At 36.9% G+C, this 11,493-nt stretch overlaps 1 protein-coding gene across 3 annotated transcripts in view; it reads left to right on the top strand.

Moving 5' to 3' along the window:
* The first annotated feature begins 10,205 nt into the window (after nt 1-10,205).
* The window catches only part of LOC107666080 (ral GTPase-activating protein subunit beta-like), a 46,433-nt gene continuing 45,145 nt past the window's right edge, over nt 10,206-11,493 (top strand). For all 3 annotated transcript variants that reach the window (XM_016457186.1, XM_016457187.1, XM_016457185.1), the window contains exon 1: nt 10,206-10,362. The gene's annotated coding sequence lies outside the window, so the exon portion shown is untranslated. The remainder of the gene's footprint in view (nt 10,363-11,493) is intronic.

The following is an 11,493-nucleotide window of genomic DNA, read 5'->3' as shown; positions in this document are numbered from 1 at the left end:
GTAGAAACGCCCTAGCAACCACCCACAGCACCCTAGCAACTAGAACACCTTAGGAAATTTGTAGAAATGCCCTAGCAACCGCCCACAGCACTCTAGCAACTAGTACACCTTAGAAACTTTGTAGAAATGCCCTATCAGCCACCCAACAACAAGAACATCTTAGAAACTTTGTAGAAATGCCCTAGCAAATGCCCACAGCACCCTAGCAACTAGAACACCTTAGGAAATTTGTAGAAATGCCCTAGTAACCACACACAGCACCCTAGCAACTAGGCTTGCTGCGATAGACGGTGTTTTCGGTTATACCGGTGTTAACGCGGCACCGCCCCCCACCGTCATTTTTTTTTTTTATAGTAACAAAAATCATTTAGCCTTGTTCAGTTAGAGGACAGACACTTTTAAAAATTAAACGCTCAATGCTCCGTGCCGAACCGTGTGCGAACGACAGTGCTCCACGGAGCAGGAGTCAGATTTTATTTATTACGTGAGGAGAGTGAGTCGAGCTGACTGACAAGAGTGAGGTGAGAAAGACAAGACGATGACAGAAGATTGTTTAGAAAGGAAATGCAAAGGCACCTGTTTGGCAATATTTTAGATTTTGAAAAGCCTATTGACTGGAAGTTTTTTTAAACATTCGTTTCTTATTTATTTGGTTCCACAGTTGTGATGAGTGGGGCAGGGCCGAGACCCATGGGAACGGAGCGAGGCCGGTGGAGTTAATGATAATGCCGTGCCTCCAAGCTTTCTTATTCGTTTTGCTAATAAACGTTCTAAGTTTCTTATTTATTTGGTTCCACAGTGTTTGCTGATTTTCAGCGTTATATACCCATTTAAACTTTGTGTAGCCTAAGTAATTTGATATTTTATTAGGCATAGGCTATATGGTGTATTTTTAAAAAGAGGGAACGCCCCCGCGGTGATACCGGTATTACCGGTGTTGTCACACGTTGATTAACCGGTGGGAAAATTTCCTCACCGTCACAACCCTACTAGCAACTAGAACACCTTCGAAACTTTGTAGACATGTTCTAGCAACCCCACACAGCACCCTAGCAACCCTCCTAGCCACTAGGCTAGAAACTTTGTAGAAATACCCTAGCAACTGCCAACAGCATCAAAGTGGTCAAGCATCATTTTTTTTCACAAATGTAAAAATGTACTTCTTGTTAAGAGTCTGTAAATCTGCATAGTTCATGAAAAACCTTTGTGTTGTCGCCGAGCCATCAACTACGATGCCTTATGTAAAGGTTAGTTTAATTTATAGAGAACAGAGAGATATATGAGTGCTTGGACCGTCCATCAGCGCCGTACGTGTGATGGAAGAATACGTTTTTCCACAACCACTATGACATTTACAAGAGACTCGAGAGCAAGATAGTCTATTTTAAAGAGAGAAAAAGTGGTAGAGACATTCAGAAAGTTGGTGTTTGGTGAGAAATGAGAGTGGGGGGATCCCCAGGTGAGAGTGAGTAAGAGCGAGAGAGATAGAGAATATGATGGTGTGAGAGACAAGCTGCGGTTTCATAATGCTGGGGATCTGTAGGTCTTGCATGACTATGTTAAAGGGGACTTATATCATACATTTTTATCATATAATTTAAAGTCAGTGAACGTTTCCTGAAGGACCCTTAAAGGGTTAGTTCACCCAAAAATGAAAATCAGCCCACAAATTACTCACCCTCAAGTCATCCTAGGTGTATATGACTTTCTTCTTTCAGACGAATCCAGTCGGAGTTATATTAAAAATTGTCTTTGATCTTTCAAGCTGTTTAATGCCACTCAGCGGGTGTTGCATGCATCAGTCCAAAAGAAGTTAAATAAAAAGCGCCCATCCATAAAAAAAAGTGTCTCACACGGCTCCAGGGGGTGAACAAAGGCCTCCTGTAGCGAATCGATGTGTTTTTGTAAGAAAAATATCCATATTCAAAACATAATAATCACTTTAATCTAGCTTGCGCCAACAGTTGTACACAGAAGCAGTTCCGGGAGGATGACGTATGAGTTCAATTTTCATTTTTGGGTGAACTAACCCTTTAAGACTTTTATATAAATGCCCTGTTTTCTTTGCAGGTTTGCTGTTGGTTCAGTATACTGCGGTTTCAAACTGCGGCATCCTTCAATAATAGCCTCTTTGTAAAGCAGGTAGCAATCTACATTCAATGTGCTGCTTAAATTGTTCACGTTGTAGTGTATTCTGATCAAAAAATGACTCTAAATGACATGCAAAATTGTTTGCATGTACCGTTTAGGGGTGGGTAAATCTGAAATAGTTCATACACAATGTAGAAAATACTCACAATATATAAAATATATATTCAAAATATATCTCTGAGTACAGAAATAATGCATGAGAAATCAGTAACAATGTGTGTACGGGTTGTGATCAGAACTTCTGTCTGTCCTTGGTTAATTCATTAACAATAAAGCAAAGCAGAAAATCCACCTTATTTTTAACATACAAAAACAGTCTGTTATGCTGCTCGATGCAAACTAGCATTTGTTATCACATTAGTTTTATTTATTAGCGTAATCATAAACACACTGGCTTGTAGTGCAAATCATTTTATCATTTACAGCAGGTTTTTAACCTATGATTGCTAATGAATCCAAAGTCTTGAAATACTTTACTTCTGCATTGAAAAATAAGGTGGATGCAGTTCTTCTGGATATCTGGTTTTCGAAGTGTCTCAAACAAAACCTCCACTAACATGGTAAACTTTGACAAATTCAATCAGTTGTTTCTCATAAAACATAAAATCAAGCCTCAGTTTGTGACCTGGCTGACTAATGACTGACTTACGGAAATTATTATTGAAAAAATGGTTTGAAGCTTGCTATTTTCACAAGTTATTTCCATTTTTGTGTGCAATATGCATCAGATGAGCAGTAAACACACTTTGGGTGCCACAGTTAAATACCAAATGGCATACTAGCAAATTCCTCTGGTGTTTGGAAATAATAGTATCTCATGCTTCAGCATCACTTTGGAATGAGCCATTTTTGCTGCATGCCATCTAATACTTTGTGTTCATTGTGACGTTAAAATGTACATGCCGTGCGCTCTTTGAATAATTAAATTGGTTGGTAAAAGCAGTCAGGGCCTGTATGACTTATTCAAAAGCACATTAGCAATACCAGCAAGTTAGTGACTTATGGAGGAAAGTGTTTACAAAGGACCCCTAATGAAGTCTTAATTATGTTTAATCACGTTGCCTACCTCATTGTTGTTTTGATATGGAATAGTGACTGAACAGAATATGCAAATGTTTAGCAAGCTAATGGTTGACATGCAGCTGCGAACGCAGTCGTTTCTTAACTCATTCCGCATGATGACCTTTTAAAGTGGAGCAAAAAGAGCGAAAGTGACAATACTGATGAATAATGGATGATTAAAAGGGCTTTCGAAAAGCTTAATGGTGGAATTAAATTTACTATAATAACAGATTTGCATGGGGCTCGTCATTCTGCTAATATTTAAAGTGGAAGTTTAAGTATAGCTTTATGGCATGGCATTGAGAGATATGATAAAACACATTGTATACATAATGCACAGACTTCATCATCCTGCTGTATTCGAGGAGAACGGCTTTTCATTGTATAATTCAAGGTCAGCTGCACCTCATGCACTGTACAGTTTATTCCTCATATTCAGAAACATCAAAACATAAACATGCAATTTGCACACAGGAATATGCATTTTAGTGTTATAAAACACTACCAAATTAAAAGCATTTGCAAAGTTATAAATAGATCTTTGATCCCCAAGTTTAACACTTACAATGCAAAAAATGATTTCTTACTCAGTATATTCGTCTTGTTTTCCAATACAAATATCTACATATTTTTAAATCAAGATACATTTACTTAAGATGCTTAAGTAAAATGACTTAAAATGACTTAAGATAGTAAGTTGTTTTCTAAAACAAACAAACAAACAAATAAATAAATAACTAAAAAATCAAAATAAATAAATATAAACATAAATTTAATACAAAAATATAATAAATCAAGTTAAATTAAAACCTCAAACAAAATTAAACAACTTTATACTTAAAACAAGACTAAAAAAGCTGACATTGGTATGATAAATATACATTTTAGAAAATAAGTTGATTTTTCTGAACCCATTGGCAGATATTTGTTCTTGTTTTAAGCATTAAGTCACTTAATTTTGACAATTTTGTCTGAAAACAACATTTCATATCTTCTCAAGTAAATGTATCTTGATTTAAGAATGCTTAGATATTTTACTGAAAAACAAGACAAAAATACTGAGTAAGAATATCATTTTTGAAGTGTGCAGTGTTCATATTAATAACTTTAATAGAACAGTGATGCATGGCTTAGTGAACACCACAATCTTAAAAAAAAAAAGTAAGTAACTCTCCTTTCTGTCCTTCATTGTTTTGTTGCATTTGTTTTCATTTGGCCGTGTCTCTAAACGAGTGTTATTGTATTATTCATGTTCCCCAGAGCTATATCTCTGTCCTCAGTAAGAATCGTACTCGCTGTCCTGCCGCTGCCAAGACAACAGCAACGGATTTAAAACAACAGGCAATTAATGAAGAGCGAGTGGCGTTCTGCAGTATTTTAAGAGCGATTGAAAAGCTTTCAGTGGCCTTGGATGTGGAGTGTCGGTGTGGGAGTCGCTCCTCCGTCTGTACTCGAGTGTTTCTCTACTCAGAGGTGATATGGAGTTGATTTAGGTGCCGGATATTTAACCTCTCTTGCCGATGGCTGTCATTAAAAGTCAAAATGAAAAAATAAACTCTAGCCCTTAAAGGTGAAGTTTTTTTAAACCAAATGCTACAATACTTTCTCCCATCCTGACTTCAAGTCAATATGCTGTTTGTAATGCATATTATTTCCAAAATGCAAAGCAAAATTAGAAAGAGTTTTAAGAAAAGTTGAATAAGATATATTTGGTTTTATTCAATTTATTTACTCAATCCTGAATATTAACATAGGCATGTAACTTGTTCTGCTGACCCCAAATATCCCAGAAACTACAGAGCAACGTCTTGGTAAACACCTAAAACTAGAATCGTGGTAGTGAATTTCTTCAGAAAAAGTCAAATCTAGTTATTTTTGCCATTACATTTGATGGCGCTTCTGCCACAGAAATGGCACACTTTACCTTTAATAAACAGGAATGAATCTTTCTTCACTGCCGCTCTCTCCAGACCCATAAACAAAGTCAAATATTAATATCAAATGTAAACATTCAGCAGTCTGCATTCAAAGTGAGTCTACAAGTTTTGTCTTTCTCGTACACGTTCCTCCCAACTAACAAGGAAAGTTCTCAGAACTTTGGCTAATGTTCTCTCAAAGTTATACAAACATTCATCCAGTAACATTAATAGAATGTTCGTTCAAAGTTCTCTGATCTTTAATAAAGTTCTCTAAACATTAGCATAAAAATTTTATTTATAAATCATTCATGGAACATTCGTGTAACATTTTTTAAATGTAACTGCTTGTTTCAGAACATTTAGGCAACATTCAAAAATAACTTTTCCATAATGTTTGCAAAATGATAAAATGGAATGTTAACTTAAAGGGGTCATATGATGCTGCTAAAAAGAACATTATGTTGTGTATTTGGTGTTATGAAATGTGTTTATGCGGTTTAAGGTTCAAAAAACACATTATTTTCCACATACTGTACATTATTGTTTCTCCTCTACGCCCCGCCTTTCTGAAACGCGTCGATTTTTACAAAGCTCATCGGTCTGAAAAGCGAGGTGTGCTCTGATTGGCCAGCTATCCAGTGCGTTGTGATTGGCCGAATACCTCAAGAGTGTGACGGATGTGCTGCACACATCTGAATATTTGGGTTGAAGTGTTCTGGAACAGTGTTGTAAATACCACTTAACCACTGATTTCGCTTTCACAATGAAACACAGCGTCACACATGGCGGCCCTGAGTAAGCGGCGGCCGGCGGATTCGATGAAGGAGCGTCCGGAGGGCTTGCGGCAAGCACATGTGACGACTCCGGGCTGGACTCCGCTTCATCCACGGTGAAAGCCGATCCGGCGATCCACAGTGCGAATTTAGTCTTTATAACTTTACAGATCTTCTTTATGCACCAAGAGCTTGTAACACTCCAAAGAGAAAGGAAAAATTGAAATCGCATCATATGACCCCTTTAACATTCTTATAACCAAAAAAAAACGTTTTTACAACATTCAAAAACTGGACACTAGAGGTGCACAATTCTGGATAAACTGAGAATCACGTTGTTGTTTTTTTGTCTTGAACTAAACAAAATAATGTGACAAAATATTATTGCTGCAGTCTATTTAAAAGTGTTTCATTAATTTGAATGAATTATTAAACATTTTAATATATATATGTATTTCAACATAAATTCTCTACAAAAATAAATACTCAACTGTTTAACTCTAGGGGAGTTGGAAAATGAGCCTATTTTCAAAAATAGTGGAGTGTTCCTTTAAGGGAACATTAACAAAACATTCTTACAACACATTTTTGTCAGCTGGGCTGAAGTTGAAAGGAAAAATACGCCAACCAACCTTACAATAAAAATCAGCCCTATTGTATTTCACTGGAATATATTTAAAGAATTTTCAATGACATTAGTAAGTACTTACGAAACACTAACATCCTTTACTGTTCATGCCAAACAAAGTGTTTTCCAGCAATCAGCAGCTATACCGTACAGAGCACAGCAGCATTATTACGGTAAGAGACACTATAGCGTGATTTCACATGGAAATTATTTGTTTCTAAAGGCAGGAACACAAACACGGAGGTTGGATTTAAAAAAGGGGGTCAGACTGACGATGAAAAGAAGAAACTCAGTTAGATTGCAATCAAGGTTTTATGCGCAGCACTCATCACAGAAAAGAAGCACGGCCGTTCACTAACAAGTGTACTTCTCTGCACACTCAAACTCCTGTCTGTTGAAACTGAAAGGTTCAAATTTGCATATACTTCTCATCAACAATTATTCCTGTATGTATAGCTTATTTACAGAATAACAGAAAAATACTCTCTCTGCATTACAGTTAATTAGCAAGCACTATTGTTCCATGTGATTTTATTTGTCTTCGTTTCTCTATTTGTGAATGCAAATATGAGCAGCACCTGCAGTTATAGGGGTGTTGCAAAAAATGCACAGGCCCAGGACAACATGTTTATGGATCTCCTCATCACAGGGTGCAGGACAATGTTCCCCTGACAACAGCCCTGTCTACAGATGCATTCACATGATGCAAGTGTTTACAGTGTGAACTTGCTGCCATCTAGTGCACTACACTGCACACTACAGTCTTGTCCAATATCAATATGCATATATATCCAAAACAATACCCCAGAGACAAAGTAGGCTACACATTTTTTTTTATTAAAAAATATAATAAAATGTACAAATGGATATTTATAACAGACAAGACTGTAGTTTGCAAATATATATATATATATATATATATATTAGAATTTATATTTTTAAGTTTTAGAATTATAAATGTCAAATTTTAGAAAATACGTTGTTTTTTTCTGACCCCACTGGCAGAGATATTTGTTCTTGTTTTAAGCATAAAGTCACTTAATTTTGACAATTTTGCCTTAAAACAAAATGTCATATCTTGTGTAATTTTACTTCTCAAGTAAATGTATCTTGATTTAAGAATGTTTAGATATTTTACTGAAAAACAAGACAAAAATACTGAGTGCGCATATCCATCTAGTGCACTACACTGCACACTACATTTGTGTGTAATATAAATCTATATATATTAGGGCTGTGCGATATTGAATAAAAATGCGATATGCGATATGCGATAACTCATTAAATAATGCGATATGCGATACGATAATGCTTAAAGTGCCACATGCTCAGATGAAACAGTTTTACTCAGCTGTTGCTGAGTCAGTTCTGTGAACTTCTATAACTATCTTGTGTCATATATATATGGTTATTTGTATGTATGTATGTACCAATAGCTCCTGTAAAACCACAACAAATTCCTTGTGTTTGCGCACACTTAAGTGGTGAATAAAGCTCATTCTGATTCTGATTCTAATAAGAAAGCACCCCTACAACAACTTCTGAAAATGAACGGTAGTGTTTTACTCAAGCATTACATAAAAATGTCATTTTAACATGAGTTTAGGAACTGAATAATAAAAAGGAAAAATAAAACACTGCTTAGTATTTACTGTTTGAATTCAATATGCACTGATTCTTATTTAAGCTACAAAAGTTATTTAGGTGAGAGCAGTGAGTGATTTTCTCTTTGTCTTTTGTTCATGGCCCCAAATATTGCAAGCTGTAGCGATATGCATATTGCGATATGTACATTTGCGATATTTCGATAATTTCGATATATTGCACAGCCCTAATATATATAAACCTGTACTATAGAATGTGTTTATACACACACACACACACACACACAGACACAGACACAGACACAGACACAGACACAGACACACACACACACACACACTCATATCACCAAACAGAATAATAACAGCCTAGCAAGCAAACCAGCATACAAACCTTCCCTTCTTCCCTTTCTAACTAACCAAATTCAAGAGCAAACAGAGAAGCACCACAACAACATAAGACAACCAAACCACATAGAGAAACACAATCAGACAACAGACAGCAATCGGTTTTAGACTCAGCACAACAGACAGATGTGCACTTTCTCCATGCAGTAAATACTCTCCTCCTGAATAATTGACACCTGTTCGGGTTACAGTATTAAGTGCTGTGTGCTGTGCCAATGATTCTGACATCTAAAGGACCCTGCTATACAGATGCCAAATCATGCTGACAACGTTCTGCGAGCCTGAGAAAGAGGCTTGGAGAATACTTTTCACTATTATAACTGCTTCCAAACTCTCAGATGCTCTGTTTATATTGTTAAACAAAATACTATAGTAAGTTACAGAAATTGTAGCTACAATAGACTTAGCCACACACACACACACACACACAAAAAAAAAAGATTCTAAAAGCATAATTCACAATTTGTCTCATTTATTATGGTTTTACAGCAACAATTGCAACTACAGCTATAGTCACAACTACAGTTGTCATGGTTACTGATTTAATTAAGCCATTTACTAAACAACTACTAAATGATGCAGTCATTAAAATGAGTATTGCATTGCATATTCACAGATTGGCTTTAAAATAATGATTGCTTTGAAGTGAGAATGAAAAGTCATTATAATTAACATGACGTTAATTTGATTTGGTCTGCCAAATATGTGCTCTGACTGAAAGCTGAAACACAAATGGATGAATAGAAAAACACATTTGTGAAAATCACCAAAGGGCGCATTTGGTCTTCTCTTACAAAAGAGGACGCTGTTTCCAACATATTCATATTAGAGCACATTAATGAACAGATTAGGAATCGATTACAGCAAACAATCCAACACAGTGACCCTTTAGCAAAACATTTTACCCTCATTCAACCCTTGCCCTAGATATATTTGCTTGTCTTTCTCCTCCTCCGAAGTTTTTGCAAGCCCTGGAGGAGGAGCGATGCAGATTCATTTGAACAAATCGATTCGCTCGGATGCTTCGTTTTAAAGAACCGGTTCGATACAAACGACTCGTTTCAGTTATCGCTCACAGAAAGATAAAGATTCCAAATGAGATCCCAACAGATTTGGTATTTTACGAATAAAACGTATATATTGTTGCTCTCTTGTTGTTTTGATTGTTTCTTTGCCCTCAAGTCACTTTGGATAAAAGCGTCTAAATGATCAAATGTAAATGTAAAACGTTTTAAAAATGTTTTTCTACCACGAAATGCCCAGATTTTGAACATGTAGACACCTTATGCTAATTTCATCATGCATATATGCCATCTCATGAATATGCTAATATTAAATATAATTATATTAATGTAATTGCCATGTTATACTACTGTCTGACGCCTCTGAACCTTTTCGCAAGTGTGTTTGTCTGTTTGTAAAACGCAGAAATTTCCACGAAACATGCCAACTTGGCTGTTTTAACTGTATTTAGTGGCGTGATTTTGATACTGTTCGATATTGGCACTGTGCTTGTGTTTATTTCTTACCTGAGAGACAATATTGTGGCGTTGTTTATGATTCCAACATTCACCTCACAGCACAGAGTCGAGTGATTTACAAACGCTGGTGAATCTGTGCGATGGAATCATTTGTGAGAATCGGTTCAAATGAACGATTCGTTCACATCAGCCACTGCAGCCAGAGCCAAACCCCCGCCGCCCGTGCAGACGATGGAGAGGCGGATCTGATCTCATCGGATCTACCGACAAACATGCTGCTCGATCAAGCCCGCTTTCCCCGCAAAATCACCGACTTGATTGATATGTGAACTGAATCAGGTAACGCGGTTTATTCATATGTCTGTGTTGCGTCTGTGTATCCGGTTCGGATAACTGTCACATGGGCCGCGTGCTAAAACCTAGCGAGCTGCCTACGTAGACAGCACTTTAGGGCATTGTAGTTTCATATCCAAGTGTGCTGCTTGCTTAGCCCGTACTTTGAGGCAAAGGAGACACGGAAACATGTTAGCAGAATCCATGCAGCTTCGTCTTGAATCCAAGTGCGCTATCTAGTAAGCGAGCGTAGTAGATTTTGAGACACCGCCACAGTCCCGCATTGCGGCCTGCTACAGCGTACACAAAGCTTTTTAATACTAACTATTTGATTTAAAGGTTATTTAGTTTGATGAAAGCATGACCAGCAGTGAGAGATGATTGACAGCTGTCACTTATTTGTTTTGAAGCCTTCGTGAGACCGAAATCAGCTGCCAAACAAACATGTATCTGCTATCCAAAGCTGGGAAAACGTCAAAAACTACTTGCAGATATAACATTTTGCCTGGTTTATTTATACGCAGGGAAGGTAATCTTGTTTTTTACTCGACTGTTTGAACGTTTAGCAATAAATTAGTGGCTTTAATTCCAGTCACCGTTGGGAATCAGTCTGTGTTAGCTTCGCTTGCGAGTTGCTAATAGACTGTAGCGTTTCGCCCTCTGGGATGAAATGAGTATATACTTTGCATATAAATTGTCTAAGGGCGTAAAATGATTATGTAAATATGAATGTGAACTTTTGTGTTAGGATTTAAAGCTTCATTGACTCGTATCCGATCGGTTAGCACAGAGGCTAACAAACACAGCGGCTACGGAAGTCGAATTGAAAACAAAATCTGAATTTATCCGCGTTTATTTATCTATTGGTGGTCGTTCAATAAGACATTGAATAGGATTTTTCTATAGTAACAAATGCTCTGAAACATAAAGTACCATGGTAATATTATGGTATTCTTTGAATTACCTTATATTAACGTGAATGCGTGGTTATATGGTAATGCATCATGTTTTTTAGACATGAACCAAGCTATTCCTCTGTGCATATCAGTGTGTGTGAGTGTGAGTGTGTGGGTGTGTGTGTGTGAGTGTGTGTGTGTGAGTGTGTGTGTGTGTGAGTGTGTGTGTGTGTGTGTGTGT

Source organism: Sinocyclocheilus anshuiensis, unplaced genomic scaffold (assembly GCF_001515605.1).
Source record: "Sinocyclocheilus anshuiensis isolate Anshui unplaced genomic scaffold, SAMN03320099.WGS_v1.1 scaffold447, whole genome shotgun sequence".
NCBI lineage: Eukaryota > Metazoa > Chordata > Actinopteri > Cypriniformes > Cyprinidae > Sinocyclocheilus > Sinocyclocheilus anshuiensis.
This window is presented reverse-complemented; position numbering and strand designations above follow the sequence as displayed.